Below are 17,579 nucleotides of genomic sequence, written 5' to 3'. Positions count from 1 at the left end.
TGCCCAGATACCTGCCCCCACCACTCACAGCAATTTCCTGATCCCATTTACTACCTGCTCTGAGCTGGTGGTAAATGGGAAAAGCAAATGTGCCCAATAACGGGTTTGAGATGGGGAAAAGGACCAGTGTTAACCGGTCTGCACGTTATTCTCCATTCCAGGGTAAGTAACTTTTAATGTGAGGAATCTGAGATTCTAAACCAACGGTATATCTCCAGGGGCAGCTCCTACTCAATGGCGGAGGAGCGTCGCCCATTTGGCTCAGAGCCAGCAAGTGAAAAATTAAACAATATCTTAGTATCATTTTATTTTTAATTTGCCAGCTCTAAGCCAGGTCGGGCAAGGAGGGGCGGGCCGGGGTATGGGAGGGGGAAGGAGGAGTGCTGCATACACTTTGAAGTGCACATGTGTTTGTCCGGCCGCCTCAGGCTGGCCAAACACACATGCCCATTTAGGTTTCTCCAGCCCAGCTGCATTGAGCTGCCGAGCTGGGGAAACCCCACTGACTCCCTGACCTGAACGGAGCATCTTCTCAGCCCGCTCAGGCCAACGCCCGTGCTGCTCTCATATGAGAGAAGTGAGGGGATTGGATGGGAGTCTGATGCTTTCCCAGGGACTGCAGGATCTGCAGCAGAGGAGCGTGAGAAGGACGGCAGCACCAGGTAAGTGTTAATTTTTGTCTCCATCCCCCACAGTCGCACGTTCCCCGCATGCTTCCCGCTGGCCCCCTCTCCTCCCCTCCCCCTGTATTTTATTATGTTGGCCACCACTCCATATCGCAACTAGATAGGATAAATAAGAGGGGGGGAGGCCTGGTTACAGCCTCTCGGGACCCTCTACATATCAAAGTACTGAATAAAGTGCTGACAGATGGCATGGAATTGATCGTGTTTCGGCTCCACCTTCATGGAAGAGCCAATGGGAAGAGTGCAGTAGTGTATCACCCCCCAGGAGAAAATAATAAAATTTTCTGCACCTTACTACTGGAGTCCCTTGCCCCTTATATTTCACAATCTGAGCCTTTTTTTCTGGCGGGCGATTTTAATCATCATTTTGACGAGCCTGAAAACTCAGACACTAAGGGTTTGCTATCCGCAATGAAAACCTTAGGGCTCTCACTGAGGATTCAAGTGCCCACACACAAAGCAGGACACAACCTGGATAATATGTTTGCCAACTATGGCCTATTAACAGATCCCCCTTGGGCACTGACTTGGACGGACCACTGTGCCCTCACTTTCGCTTGCAAGGCAACCGGCAGTGGCAACAAGCCCTATGGTAGAGTGATCCCACAGAGAGCCTGGAGGAAAGTCACCCGGGACGAATTTGGTCAAGCTTTCAGGTCCCCTTCTTTTGAGAAAGTCGAGACTAGTGATATAGCCTTAGACCAATGGGAGACCTCTATTGTAGACACTTTAAACATTATTGTACCTCTTAGAGCAATACGAACGAGGGATAGAGAGAACTCAGCCCCTTGGTACTCTGAGACTCTTAAAAAGGAAAAAGCCCACTGCAGAGGGAAAGAAAGAAAATGGCAAAAACCAAACAGAGGGAGGATAAATAGGCTTTTTCAGCGGCTCATAAAGTCTATTTAAAAAACTGCAATACGGCAAGGAAAGATCATTTAGGGGTGCAAATATGTGAGGCGAACAACTCCTCCAAGGAGCTCTTTAAAATAGTTAAGGAGTTCACAAATCCCATAGTAAACACACTATCCATTACCCCTACTCAAACATTGTGTAATGATCTAGCAAACTATTTTAAGGAAAAAATAGACAAGATATATTGCTCTTTAGAAGGAGGAAAGATATCTAGCTCTGGGGAGACATCCCAAATTACCTAGATTAGACTCCTTCGCAATCATTACAATAGAGCAAGTGGAGACTCTGTTGGCACAAACTAAATCATGTGCTCCAACAGACTTGGTGTTGCCATTTAAAATGGCTGAATTAGCATCTATCCTAGCTCCCTCTCTAACAAAGGTCTGTAATATTTCCCTGGATACAGCCTCTTTCCCAAGAAATTGGAAAAGGCGCATGTAAAACCTCTGCTAAAAAAAACGCTGGCAGACCCAATGGAGCTGCAAAATTACAGGCCATCTCCCTTCTCCCAAGTAGTTCAAAGGTCTTGGAGACTTTGGTAAATAAGCAATTGATGCTATATTTGGAACAGCCTAGTCTACTTGATGCCTCACAATCAGGATTCTGCCCGGTCCATAGCACGGAGGCGGCATTAGTGGAGATAACGGATACCATAAGGATGTCACTTGACAGAGGGGCCCCCACTATGCTTGCGCTTTTAGATCTTTCGGCAGCCTTCGACACCATCTCCCATCGTGTCATGTTGGACAGACTGCAGGAGATTGGTGTTGGAGGTGCTGCCTTGGGCTTGGATACTGAGTTTTTTGAACAACAGAACTCAATGTGTACAATTAGACACATTTGTCTCTCAGACCTTGGCAGTAGACAAGGGCGTTCCACAGGGCTCAATTTTAAGCCCCACTCTATTTAACATCTATGTGTCTCCCTTGGCTTCCATCATTAGAGCCTGCGGATTTGAGACAATCTCGTATGCGGACGATACGCAGGTTATAGTCCCCATCAAGAAAAATCCAGCTCAGATGAAAGCCAAGTTTAAGTCCTGTATGCTGCAAATTGCTGTCTGGATGAATCAGAACTTCCTGCAGTTAAACTCCAATAAAACAGAGATCCTCCTATTTGGGAAAACAACAGAGATATGGTCTGCAGATTGGTGGCCATCAGAACTAGGGGAGGCACCAAATCCTAAGACACATGCACGGAACCTGGGCATATGGATCAATAATAAAATCTCGATGGAGGAGCATGTAAAAGCAGTATCAGGAACCTGCTTTGGCATCATTTGAATGCTGAGAAAAATCTTCCCATGGCTCCCTATGAGTGATAGAAAGACCTTAGTACAAGCTCCATTAGTCAGCAGACTTGTCTATGGCAATTCTCTCCTGATAGGCATTAGAGAAGATCTTGCAGCAAGGCTACAGGTGGTGCAAAATACTGCTGCACGACTCGTTCTTAACAAACCATGGCGTACTCTGTCTCGTCCTCTTTTGCAACAGCTGCACTGGTTACCTGTAAAGAAGAGAGCATTGTTTAAGCTACTGGTAATGGTGTTCAGAGCGCGACAAGAGATCTGCTCCCTTTATCTAAGGAGAAAGATTACAGCCCATACCCCTGCACGTATCTTAAGATCCAGTTATCGAAACGTACTCCGTCCATGCTAGATTTAGAAAACAAAAATGGGAGGACGCACATTTTCCTATCTAGCCCCTCTCCATTGGAATCGCTTGCCAGACGAGCTGCTTGCGTGCCCCAGGCTGAAACATTTTAAGAAGCTACTAAAAACCTGGTTGTTTTAAAGTCGCTACTCCTGGATTAGCCGTCTGCATTTTGCTGCCAAAAGCGCCAAGAGATCCCTCTGGGAATGATTAGTTTCCGCTATATAAGTTTTAAATAAATAAATAAATCTCCACAGCAAATAATGGGCAACTCATACTAAAGGGGCTCAAATTTTGCGCTATTATAGGTGAATTAAATGACACTCATGCTATCAAATTCGTCAGGAAGAAAGGCTTAGGCAATGCTACCATGATTTGACCATGTAACCTGCCGCTTACGCACAATTACCAGAAGCAGGGACTCAACCTACTGAGCTATCCTACTGACCATTCCATTCCTACTGTATACATACAGGGCCCTGACCTACGAACATATTACCTAACTAAAACAGCGCCATCCCATCACATGTAACAATACCAAGGTCACATGGATACCTGAAGTCAATCAAAAACACATAAGAGTGGGAACACTTGGAAACACATATCTAAATGCCTTGACACACCTAAACCTAGCATGTAATTTCCAACAGGAAAGAAAGGCACATGCCATTTTGCCCAGTGCCACTGGTCAGTAGCGCTTAACCTAGTAATGGCTTTAGGAATTAAACATCTCCAAAATATTGTGAAGTAAAGTGTCAGTTCTATTAAGAACAGAGAGGCGAGGATTATGCATGACTTTCTTCCCAATTTATTACTGAGCAGCCCCAAAAAACACAACACCACAACAAGGATTACTAATCCACTGAGTCCCCTAAACAAAACATCTATGGTCTCCACATCCTGTTTCCATGTATAAAACAGCCTCTTAGGAAAGGCACCTTCTCTCTTTCTTCGTACGAGCCCTTTCTTTAATGTTGAAATTCCTGCTTTTGATTGATTGGTATGTTTTGCTTACTAAATTTAAGGCATGATTCAACAAATCACAATTTACATATTCAGAATCAGAAGAAAAAATACTTAACGCAACTCAAGTGCTTCGGATGTCTCCAATGTCAGTCTGCAATCAGGTTCTACTTGCCTGTGAGGTATTCCACCCATACCACACATTGTCCACTTTGAGCACAATCGAACATGATACCCTGACCTTGGATAACCATCTCACTGCGACGGAAGCCCACCAGGAGCTCTAAGCAGTTGAGGACGAGAGACTGTTCTTCTGCTGACCAGGAGCCTCCAGTGATCACGTCCCCCACACCTTACGTCCAACTCGAACACAACGTCCGGAGAGGAGCTGAAAATGGCAAGCCATTTCATGCCTCCATATGGTTGAGTCACCGCAAAATTTCCAATTGGACCTCCTCCATCAGTAGGACTTCTATGAATATGAAAGATCTCTCCTCAGATGGGAGGCCTTGAGCCATTGGAGAACCCCGTAATGTATGGCCCGAGGAAGATGGCTTGTATTGAGGATGCCAAAAGGCCCACTAAGCTGGCGAGCAAAACTCGAATTTTGTGCAGGATTTTCCTCAACTCCTTCCAAATGGGTGCTATCTTCCATGCTAGCACAGACACGGCTTTCAGTGTGAAATCTATAGGAAACTCCAAGAAAATGATCTGACGTGTTGGGCTAGGACAGCCTTGGCCATAATGAGGAAGCCCAAACCTTGAAATAGCAAGGTCGCTTGCTCCAAATCTTCCTAAAGTCAGTCCGCTGTTGATTCTCAAGGAGAATTTCATCCAGATAGACAATAAGCCTGACAGCTCTGGACCTCAAGAATTCCACTGCCAGTTTGGAGAAATACTATGGTGTGGGTGAAAGACCAAAGGGGAGAGCTGAAAATTCAAACACTTGATCCCTCCATGAGAACTGCAGGAAGTTCATGTGAGGAAGAAAGATCAAAATTGTGCGGTAAGTCTCGTTCAAATCCACCCTGGCAAACCAGTCTTTCGGGCACAGGACGTCTTTGAAAAGATGCACGTCCTCCATTTTGAAATGGCGGTAAATTAGTCAGCTGTTGAAGTCTCTCAGTTTGATTACTGGCTAATGTCCACCATCTCTCTTTGTCCATCAAGAAGATATTGCTTAAGAATCCTCTTGTGTGGAGCTTGGTGGGCACAATGACGTGCTCGTTGAGTATTATTGTCACATTGGCTTCAATGAGCAGAACCTCAGTGTCGGAGAAAAAGAGAAGTTTTTCGCGGTTCTTGAACCAGGGTTCAATAGAGCACTATTTAACAACCCGCACCATCTAAAGGACCTAAGCCTCCCCTGTTATTTCTCTCCATTTGTGCAAGAATTGTTTTACGCTGCCTCCCGTCTCTGGAAAGAAAGAAGGTAAACTCACTACTTGAAGCACCACCCAAGGCGTTGGCATCTCCTCCGAAAGTTCCCCTGGCACTGCGACTTCTACCACCTCTAATATTAATAATAATAAACTGAGCTTGTAAAGCGCCTGGTTACACTGACCAGTGTGTCCCCGCGCTAAAGTATTGGCCCCCCAGCTTCCTACGCCATCATGTCCTCCCACACCCGTAACCTCACTCAGCCTATCCCCTGGGGAATAAGTGTGTTTTCAACTCTTTGCGGAAAATCACCTCCGAGGTTTCCACACGGAGCCTGAGGGGTAGACTGTTCCACAATCGGGCTGCCTGGAACCGGAATGACCGCCCTCCCATTCTTGCTCTTCTGAATTTGGGAACCTGCACTAAACCGCCCCATAAGATCTCAATTGACGAGTCAGGGTATGTGGTGTTAAGAAGTGGAGAAGAAAGCTGCGTCCTTTCCCCTGTGTAATCCGATGACTTACACAGAGGGCTTTGAACTGTATATGCTCCCTAACTGGCAGCCAATGTAGTGTCTCCAAGGCTTTTTTAGAAGAGGCTCTTTTAGGCAGCATCAACACCAGGCAGGCGGCAGCATTCTTAATCTGCTGCAGTCTCTGGAGACATCTCACGTTAGCTCCCAAATAAAGGGCATTCCCGTAGTCCAGCCTTGAGGTAACCAAGACAGGACTAAATATTTCCTAGCTGTTATAGGGAGTAGATCCAGAGTCTTTCTGAGGCCACGCAGAATGCCAAAACACGTGCCAGCAACACGTCTAGTATGGTAGTCAAATGAGATTTTGGAGTCAATCCAAATCCCCAGGTTCCTGACTTGTTCATTAAGTATGGGAAGTGGCCCACGCTTCTGAGGCCACCATGCTGAGGTCCAGATTGACAGCGCTTTACCCACAATCAACACCTCAGTTTTATCGCCATTTAATCTGAGGCAATTACTAGCCATCCAGGCCGCAAGATCTTGAAGTCAGGACAGGAAATTGCTGTCTGCACTCTCAGCTGGCTGCGCTAAGGCCACAACCAGCTGAGTATCATCGGCGTAAGTCACCATTTCAACCCCATATTGCTCAGTTATTGCGGCCATAGGTGCCACAAATAGGTTAAAGAGGGTCGGGCTAAGGCTAGATCCTTGAGGAACCCTGGCCTTCGACCTATAGGCCCCTTGTGCAACTTGGAAGCTGCGGAATTTGAAGAAACGATTCCAGCCAGTCCCACGCCTTCCCTGCCACTCCACCCTTCCTTAGACACTGCAGTAGGGTGTGATGAGCCACAGTGTCCAATGCGGCATTTAGGTCAAGAAGAATCAGTGCCGCTGTATGACCCTCATCCACGTGTCTCTGGAGAAAAGCAAAGCTGACTCCGTAGAGTGGAAGGCGCGGAAGCTAGATTGCAAGGGGTGGAGCAGTTTATGGGTTTCAATGTGGCAGTCAGCTGTTGATTGACCATCTTTTCAGCAATCTTTGCAAAGTAGGGGAGGAGTGAGATGGGACGCAGGTTGTTTAACTGTTCTATACTAATATGTGGCTTTTTTTTTTTCAGAGGGAGCACCACTGCTTCCTTCCAGGTTATCAGCACTGTACCTGAGCTAAAAGAGAGTTCTAACAGATGTCTAATAAAAGGCTCTAGAGTCTCACTGTTTTCCCTCAAGATTTTAGCCAGTGCAGGGTCCTTGGGTGAGCCGGACTGGACGCTACTAGCTATCTTACTCAGCATATCTCAAGCTGGGACCCTGAACACAGTCAGGCACTCTGTCTCAATTAACCCACTACTAGGCAACCTGTTGTATCTTGAGTCTTCCTGATGCTCAGCTAGTATGCATGAGATGTGGAATGTTAATGAATGGAATGTGAATGTGTTGTGAATGTCAGTTGGGTGAGGGCTGAGCAGCAGGACAGCTGCTCCTGATCCGGTTATCATTATAACTTATTACTTAACATCTTAACTTGAATAAAGTAACTTATGAATCTACCGGTTCCAGCTTCTTTCTAATTACTTCGTTTGGCGACATTTGGTGATCACTGTCAAGAAGAAACAACGCGTGCAACTTTTAAAGGAAAAGACTGAAACTGTGAAGAGAAGTAAAAGGTGAAGGAAGTCCAACTTGGCAGTAACAGAACATTGTGAAAAGAACAATTTCGAGGTAAATGACTTTTAACTGATTAATATGAATGTATGAAACGTTGTCTGGCACAAAAAGGAAGAACCAATGTTATCCTAAGCACTCAGAATTCTTGAAACTTATCTTGGTTTTAAAGTTTTAAGGTTGGCACCTCAGACGACGCACGTAGTCAAAAAACGTGCCTTTATGAATCAGAAATGAATATTGAGGTTAGAAACACTAGCCTCCAGACTGGGCGCCAAGTTCACAACGAAAACAACGTTTTCTTTTACAAGTTCATATTTGTTTATTCAATTCATCAAATGTATTGCAAAAATGCTCTTCAGCTTGATTACATGATCATCCTTGCTGCCATAATCTCATTCTTATGTAGCAGTGTTTGTTAGTACAATCATCCATTTCATTGTAACACCCAATGCATTTCGGGTCAACCAAGAAAATGACCCTTCGTCAGGGATCTGCAAATGAAAATCAAACAGGACCAAATTAGTCACCCTCTATAGTATATAACATTTACAATGCTCTCTGATTCAATGCTGCTTAATGTGCTTAAAAACGAAAAAAGCATGATCATTCAAGAAAAATTGCTCACTATCGCCGAAGTAAAACCCACAACATTATAGCTCACTTAATAGACATGTACACCAACACGCTCTAAGGTGAACCCATTAGTCTGAACAACTCTCTCCCCCTCTATCTCGGTTAACCGACAATACAGTAACTTACGAGCATTCGGACGCGTTCGCGCCTCCGTGGATTCTGAAGTTTTGTCAACATGGTTACACCGACAGTTCTAATAGGGTGAAGACTCAGTCACATGATCGCGACCGCAACCAACCATGTTGCGGCTCCGCGGTCACATGAACTGAGTGCTCGGGCTTCACAATAATACACCCGCTGCAAGTACATGTACGAAATAAACCAATCCTATGCTAGAGATCTTCGCGTTACAGCGATAAAATAAAATAAAAACGAAAATGCGCACATAAGTAAAGAGCATTGCTACTGAATAAATGATGCGTGCAAATCATAAATTACAATCATCAACACATACATTACCGATGTAAATGGGGTACAGAATATTAGCAAAAACCAATGTTGTAGATCAGTCCATTATAATACCCAAGAATGTTCAATACGATCGTTCAACCCCAATGGATGGGTAGAATTCATTTTTTTTATCCAATAAAACTCCGCTCTCAGTCTCTGTTTTACAGGATCCATGTCAGGGCGCTGTTGGATTGCCTCGATCACCATGAATTTAAGTTGTGCAATTTGGTGATTCTTCTCTTTCCAGTGATTTGCCACAGATGATTTAGGATTGTTTAGTCTGATATTACTCTTGTGCTCCGTGATACGGATTTTGAGCTTGCGTTCAGTTTGGCCAATGTATATTTTGCCACATGGGCACTTAATGAGATAAACACAGTTAGCCGTATCACATGTGCTTGAATGTTGCAATTCTATAGGAAAACCTTTTGTTGGATGCATCAAAGTTTTACCACACATGACAATATTGCAATGGGTGCAATTGAAGCATTTAGACATTCCCTTCCATGTTATCTTCTCCTTGGAAGGAGTATTGAGAAGTTCTTTAAGGTTTTTTGACCTTTGGTAGGCAAATGTAAAGCGATCATTATATAATCCTTTAAGATCTGGTTCACTTTGTATCAGATGCCAATGTTTGTTGATTGTTCTTTTGATCTTTTCAGAATCCGAAGAGAATTTTAATACACACACTGTTTTTTGTTCTATTTGTTTGATTTTAGGTGTCAGTAAATCAATTCTCTTGATCTTGTCTACTTTCATTGTGGCTTGTTTTAAAATATCATCTGGATAGCCTCTTAGTTTGTACTTAGACGTTTGTTGTGAGATGACATTTTTGACTTCTTCTTCCGCAGATGTAATTCGCTTAAGGCGTATGTACTGTGACAACGGCAAATGTTTCTTTAGCGGTTCAGGGTGAAAACTCTGGAATAGGAGACAAGCATTTCTGTCAGTAGGTTTATGGAACACTCTAGTGCTGATCTCATTGTTGTTTATAGAAATTTGCACATCCAGGAATGATATCGATTCTTTGGAAATTGTGTGAGTGAATTTGATTCTTTCATTCAGACAGTTAAGCGTATTTATATTTCTTTCCAAACCCTCTTTAGATACACTCCAAATTAAAAAAATGTCATCAATGAACCGTCTAAACATGATCAAACCTTCAATCCATGTTTGATTTTCCAAGATGTGGTCTCTCTCAAATTTTTGCATAAAAATGTTGGCGTATGAGGGGGCCCCCCCAAAACCCATTGATGTTCCATTGGATTGATTAAAGAATTGTCCATTCCACTCGAAATAACTGTGGTATAACGCAAACTGCATTAATTCCAATATCAAAATTCTTTGATGTTCCTCGAGTTCACTGTGTAATAGGCTCCATTCTAGAGCTTCGATGCCTTCTCTGTGCGGGATCGAAGTGTAAAGCGAAATGACGTCAATGGTGCATAACCAATATGTCTCATCTTGCCTTAATATCACCTTATTGAGCATGTTAAGAAAGTCTGTCGTGTCCTTGATGTATGTCTCGCTTCTTTGAACCAAGGGTTGCAAAAATTCATCCACGAATTTTCCTACTGGTTCCGAGATAGATCCACAGGCCGAGACTATGGGTCTAAAAGGTGGTCTAATGGGATCCTTGTGTATCTTAGGCAACATATATAGTTGCGGTCTTCTTGGGTATTTGAGATGAAAAAAAGCATGTGTTTTCTGGCTGATCCATTTCATAGTTAGAGCATGATCCAAAATCTGATGTAAAACTTTTTGGTATTCATGAGTTGGATCCGATGTTAGTGGCAGATAGATGTCTTGATTTTGGACGTGTTGATTGACGCTCGAATTGTAAAACTCAGTGTCCATCACTATAAGAGCGCCGCCCTTATCTGCTTTTTGGAAGATCAAGTCTTTGTCGTTACTCAAGTTCTTAAGGGTATTCCATTCTTTGGTATTCAAATTGTTAAGAAGAGCTCAACAAAATTCCTAACCTAGAAAAATCATTGGAAGATGTGAACCAGAAACTAGATCGCTATGCAAAAGAGGTGAATGAAAGGAAAGTAAGAAAGTATCGTCGCGATACTTTAGATTATAAATTGGAAGAAGTGTACTCGTGGGCGGAGATTTATAACCAAAGGAAATGGCAAACACAATCACAGCAAAAACAATCCGCAACCACATCATCACAGGAAAGTGTGGTATCTGATGCTGATATCGCACAAAGCAGACCACCAATTGCCAAAACTAGTAAACAACCTGTTTTATCTTCAACCAGTCAAGCAACTGTTCAACAGCCGTCTTTTTTAGACATAAGCCCAGCAGCAAATGCACCTCCGTTAACACCGCAACAAGAAGGGCAAAAAGAAAAAGAAACAGAGGAGGAAGTGGCCAGGAGGACAAGGAGTCAAGTGCAGAAAACAACTTAGTCATTAATATTTCCTCAAAACCACTAACACATATGCAAATGACAGTATTGAACAAAGGTACCACATTTGTCCCGACGTACAGATCCAGCACTGGAGAAACTGAAATTGCACTATTTAAGTTTTTCAGGAATCTCAAATTAAGATATTTCTTTAAAGACACCAATCAATCGGCTAGCATTCCTACATGGGATCAAAATTTCAAACCACCGAGCACGTTTTGTGCGCCTACCACGCACAAGACTCTGGAGGCATTCGAAAGAACTGTAATGTCAGACATCCAAAAAATTCCTTTCAGTAAACCCAAGAGAAACAATTTGAATACCAAAGAATGGAATACCCTTAAGAACTTGAGTAACGACAAAGACTTGATCTTCCAAAAAGCAGATAAGGGCGGCGCTCTTATAGTAATGGACACTGAGTTTTACAATTCGAGCGTCAATCAACACGTCCAAAATCAAGACATCTATCTGCCACTAACATCGGATCCAACTCATGAATACCAAAAAGTTTTACATCAGATTTTGGATCATGCTCTAACTATGAAATGGATCAGCCAGAAAACACATGCTTTTTTTCATCTCAAATACCCAAGAAGACCGCAACTATATATGTTGCCTAAGATACACAAGGATCCCATTAGACCACCTTTTAGACCCATAGTCTCGGCCTGTGGATCTATCTCGGAACCAGTAGGAAAATTCGTGGATGAATTTTTGCAACCCTTGGTTCAAAGAAGCGAGACATACATCAAGGACACGACAGACTTTCTTAACATGCTCAATAAGGTGAAATTAAGGCAAGATGAGACATATTGGTTATGCACCATTGACGTCATTTCGCTTTACACTTCGATCCCGCACAGAGAAGGCATCGAAGCTCTAGAATGGAGCCTATTACACAGTGAACTCGAGGAACATCAAAGAATTTTGATATTGGAATTAATGCAGTTTGCGTTATACCACAGTTATTTCGAGTGGAATGGACAATTCTTTAATCAATCCAATGGAACATCAATGGGTTTTGGGGGGGCCCCCTCATACGCCAACATTTTTATGCAAAAATTTGAGAGAGACCACATCTTGGAAAATCAAACATGGATTGAAGGTTTGATCATGTTTAGACGGTTCATTGATGACATTTTTTTAATTTGGAGTGGATCTAAAGAGGGTTTGGAAAGAAATATAAATACGCTTAACTGTCTGAATGAAAGAATCAAATTCACTCACACAATTTCCAAAGAATCGATATCATTCCTGGATGTGCAAATTTCTATAAACAACAATGAGATCAGCACTAGAGTGTTCCATAAACCTACTGACAGAAATACTTGTCTCCTATTCCAGAGTTTTCACCCTGAACCGCTAAAGAAACATTTGCCGTTGTCACAGTACATACGCCTTAAGCGAATTACATCTGCGGAAGAAGAAGTCAAAAACGTCATCTCACAACAAACGTCTAAGTACAAACTAAGAGGCTATCCAGATGATATTTTAAAACAAGCCACAATGAAAGTAGACAAGATCAAGAGAATTGATTTACTGACACCTAAAATCAAACAAATAGAACAAAAAACAGTGTGTGTATTAAAATTCTCTTTGGATTCTGAAAAGATCAAAAGAACAATCAACAAACATTGGCATCTGATACAAAGTGAACCAGATCTTAAAGAATTATATAATGATCGCATTACATTTGCCTACCAAAGGTCAAAAAACCTTAAAGAACTTCTCAATACTCCTTCCAAGGAGAAGATAACATGGAAGGGAATGTCTAAATGCTTCAATTGCACCCATTGCAATAATGTCATGTGTGGTAAAACTTTGATGCATCCAACAAAAGGTTTTCCTATAGAATTGCAACATTCAAGCACATGTGATACGGCTAACTGTGTTTATCTCATTAAGTGCCCATGTGGCAAAATATACATTGGCCAAACTGAACGCAAGCTCAAAATCCGTATCATGGAGCACAAGAGTAATATCAGACTAAACAATCCTAAATCATCTGTGGCAAATCACTGGAAAGAGAAGAATCACCAAATTGCACAACTTAAATTCATGGTGATCGAGGCAATCCAACAGCGCCCTGACATGGATCCTGTAAAACAGAGACTGAGAGTGGAGTTTTATTGGATAAAAAAACGGAATTCTACCCATCCATTGGGGTTGAACGATCGTATTGAACATTCTTGGGTATTATAATGGACTGATCTACAACATTGGTTTTTGCTAATATTCTGTACCCCATTTACATCGGTAATGTATGTATTGATGATTGTAATTTATGATTTGCACGCATCATTTATTCAGTAGCAATGCTCTTTACTTATGTGCGCATTTTCGTTTTTATTTTATTTTATCGCTGTAACGCGAAGATCTCTAGCATAGGATTGGTTTATTTCGTACATGTACTTGCAGCGGGTGTATTATTGTGAAGCCCGAGCACTCAGTTCATGTGACCGCGGAGCCGCAACATGGTTGGTTGAGGTCGCGATCATGTGACTGAGTCTTCACCCTATTAGAACTGTCGGTGTAACCATGTTGACAAAACTTCAGAATCCACGAAGGCGCGAACGCGTCCGAATGCTCGTAAGTTACTGTATTGTCGGTTACCCGAGATAGAGGGGGAGAGAGTTGTTCAGACTAATGGGTTCACCTTAGAGCGTGTTGGTGTACATGTCTATTAAGTGAGCTATAATGTTTTGGGTTTTACTTCGGCGATAGTGAGCAATTTTTCTTGAATGATCATGCTTTTTTCGTTTTTAAGCACATTAAGCAGCATTGAATCAGAGAGCATTGTAAATGTTATATACTATAGAGGGTGACTAATTTGGTCCTGTTTGATTTTCATTTTCAGACCCCTGACGAAGGGTCATTTTCTTGGTTGACCCGAAATGCATTGGGTGTTACAATGAAATGGATGATTGTACTAACAAACACTGCTACATAAGAATGAGATTATGGCAGCAAGGATGATCATGTAATCAAGCTGAAGAGCATTTTTGCAATACATTTGATGAATTGAATAAACAAATATGAACTTGTAAAAGAAAACGTTGTTTTCGTTGTGAAATTGGCGCCCAGTCTGGAGGCTAGTGTTTCTAACCTCAATATTCATTTCTGACAAAAAGGAAGAACCCCATCAGTGACCTTGTCATCGGTCGCCCTGATACCCAGGAGTGCCAGAAAAGCGTACTTTAAGAGCTTAGATCAGCTGTGGACTTCAGCAGTTTTTGAAGTTGGTTGGTTGTACGGGGGCATAAAATCGAGCCTCGATGTAGTGTGAAGGGCGTTTATCAGCCGATGTATGTTGCTCGTAGAATCGAGTATTTGAGGATATAAAAAAAAAATTGAGTTCGGGGGCAGGAAATCGAGCCTCGGCGTAAAGTCTTATTGTGTTTTTGTGTTACCTGCACTGGGTTAAGGCAAATGAGCTCGATGCGATGTTTTGCAACCAAGTGGTGTGTGCCTGTGAAATCGAGCCTCGGCGTTGAGTGGAAGATAATTGCCAGCCGCAGTGTGGTGCCTCTTAGAGTGAAATACATTAAAACCAGCAGCTGCGTGGTTTGTTTATGTCCGGAGGAAAAAAAAATCGAGCCTCGCGGTGGAAAGTACAAGAATACCAGCTGCTGTCTGTTACCGATGTGTTGTTTATCTTCTGTGAATAATTAATCTTGGAATACAACAGCGGGGATATGTGAGCCTACGTTGACGGATTATGTGTTTAGTCAGCGCTACGGTTGTTGGCATGATACCTGGATTGGGACAACAAATGGAAAGTAAATCGAAAATATGTACTTTTGTCTTTCACTGGTGCTGACCGATGATTCCTGTGGAGAGGGATAACGTTTGCTGTTTTCATTTAAAATCAGCATGAGATGTATGAAATCTGCACGAGATGTTTCTAAAGGCTTACCTCACCAGAGGCCTCTGTGACGAAACAGCACTTCACGTCTGATGCTGGCGCGGCGTGGCATTATTTAGTGCATGATTGTGCCGTTAGCCAGCCGACACTACGTCGGTGTGCGTGCCTCAATCTTGTGGTATGGAAAATTTGTATACTTCGTCAAGCAGCGTTTTTCGTATGGATGCGGTCATGCTGAGGATTGCCGTGAACATTCTGCATAATCGACCGTACTTGGTACTGTCTTTGTTTAATATACGGAGTTTGTTGTCAAAGGAGTGGGGAAACCTTCTACTTGCTCACGGAGGTCAGACCTGTCTGTGCGTTTATGTAATGTTGTCGATGCTGCAACAAGACAAAAGTTCAATATATAAAAGCACTGTTCGTGCTGCGATTGGGTGAAGTTACATTCATGGAAATTGGGTGTGGATCCAGAGAAAGCTATTACGAAGGCGATGGAACTAGTAATGGATGGGCTTCTGTGTGTCCAGTTGAAGCTGTAACATGATAAACGACCCAGTAGTGGAAGCGGGTCTGAGAGACCATGTGGGCACAACGTCCAGGTGTCAACTGGAAGTCAAGTTACGGGGTCAAAGGGCCTACGTTTTGGACAATTCCCATTGTTTTTTTTGTGTGTGTTGTTTGGTTGTGGGTGATAAAGTCACCAGGAGCTGTTCCACAACAAATGTTGTGTGTGAGTTGTGTCAAGGTGTTAGGCAAATCATTAGCTTGTGTTTTAAGGGGGCTATGTGTATGTGGTCACCCCTTGTTAGTATTGGTTGGTTGTAGGTATTTAAGTCACTCAGAGCTGTTCCACAACTAGTGTTGTGTGTGAGTTGTGTTTGGTTGTTAGCCAACTCATTGGTTCCTGTGTGTGGGTGCTATGCTGTATGTGGTCACCCTGTATATGAGATGACCATGCCGTATATGGTCAGTTTTTTTTTTTGGGGTATCGTGTGGTGTTTGATACCCGGCGCATGAATGAGTTATGTAAGTGCTTGTTCTTGGTCTGAGGTGTGCATGTTGTTTCCCGGCGCATGAATGAGTTGTGTAAGTGCTTGTTCTTGGTCTGAGGTGTGCACGTTGTTTTGTGGCGCATGAATGAGTTATGTGAGTGCTTGTTCTTCGCATGAATGAGCTATATGTGCTTGTTCTTGGTCTAAGGTGTGCATGTAGTTTCCCGGTGCATGAATGAGTTATGTAAGTGCTTGTTCTTGGTCTGAGGTGTGCTCGTTGTTTTGTGGCGCATGAGTGAGCTATGTGAGTGCTTGTTCTTCGTCTGAGGTGGGCATGTTGTTTCCTGATCTGTATGGTGTTAAGGTTTGTTCTTGTGTGCCTTCCTTGTTATACTTGTCTGGCCAACTGGTATGATTTGTGGCACATGGGCGTAGAATGTAGGTTAGTTGTTTATTTCAGGAAGCAATGTCCTCTTCAGACTGTAGTTCGCGAGATGAGTTAAAATTGATTGTATGCACTGTTAAAAATGTCATCCTTTTTATTGCTCAATGCAGTTGCTCCCCTAACGAAGGGAGATATGTTGTATCTTGAGTCATCCTGCTGCTCAGCTAGTATGCATAAGATGTGGAATGTTGATGAATGGAATGTGAATGTGTTGTGAATGTCAGTTGGGTGAGGGCTGAGCAGCAGGACAGCTGCTCCTGATGGGGTTATCATTATAATTTATTACTTAACATCTTAACTTGAATAAAGTAACTTATGAATCTACAGTTCCAGCTTGTTTCTGATTACTTCACAACCCCTCTCTCCTAGGCTCCTCCCTGGCTTCCACAGGGAAGGTAGAGTAAATTCTCTCCACCTTAGTGGCAAAGAACTCTGCTGTCTGGTTACATGTTGCAACAGATCCAACCTCCGATACCTCTATGGTCGAGAGCGAGGTTATCTCTTTGTACACCCGGAACAACTCCTTAACTGAGCTGTCCGCCTTATCAATCCTGGCTGCGTAATAGGAAGAACGTGCTTTCCTAATCAGGGCATGATAGTCTTTGAGACTGGATTTGTATTCCATCTCGTAAATAGGCAGGTAACCGCTTCTCCAGCGTCTCTCAAGGAGCTGCCTCCCTCAGCTTAACATTGAACCAAGGGGCAGATTTAGTTCCTCTCACGGACCCTTTACCAGACCATGGCGCCGTACTATCAAGGGCCTTCAAGATGCGCCTGTCCAAGCCCTCACAGGCTACGTCTATATCTACCCCTAGCCCCCGCAGAGGTCTGCCCTGAACCAGGGCCTTGCGAAAGTTCTCAGAGGAGAAATTTGCCCATTTCCTCTGGCTCCTCTTTACTGCCATCTTCACCTGTATTTTCTCAACAGTACCAGTGACTTGAAAGGGGATCAAGAAGTGGTCAGTCCATATAACAGGTACCAAGGGTTCAATTTCAAGTGCTTCCCAATTACCAAAAATAGGATTCAGTAACTGTCCCA

The sequence above is a fragment of the Lissotriton vulgaris genome, chromosome 5 (genome assembly GCF_964263255.1).
Source record: "Lissotriton vulgaris chromosome 5, aLisVul1.2, whole genome shotgun sequence".
Classification (NCBI taxonomy): domain Eukaryota; kingdom Metazoa; phylum Chordata; class Amphibia; order Caudata; family Salamandridae; genus Lissotriton; species Lissotriton vulgaris.
Note: the sequence above shows the minus strand (reverse complement) of the source record.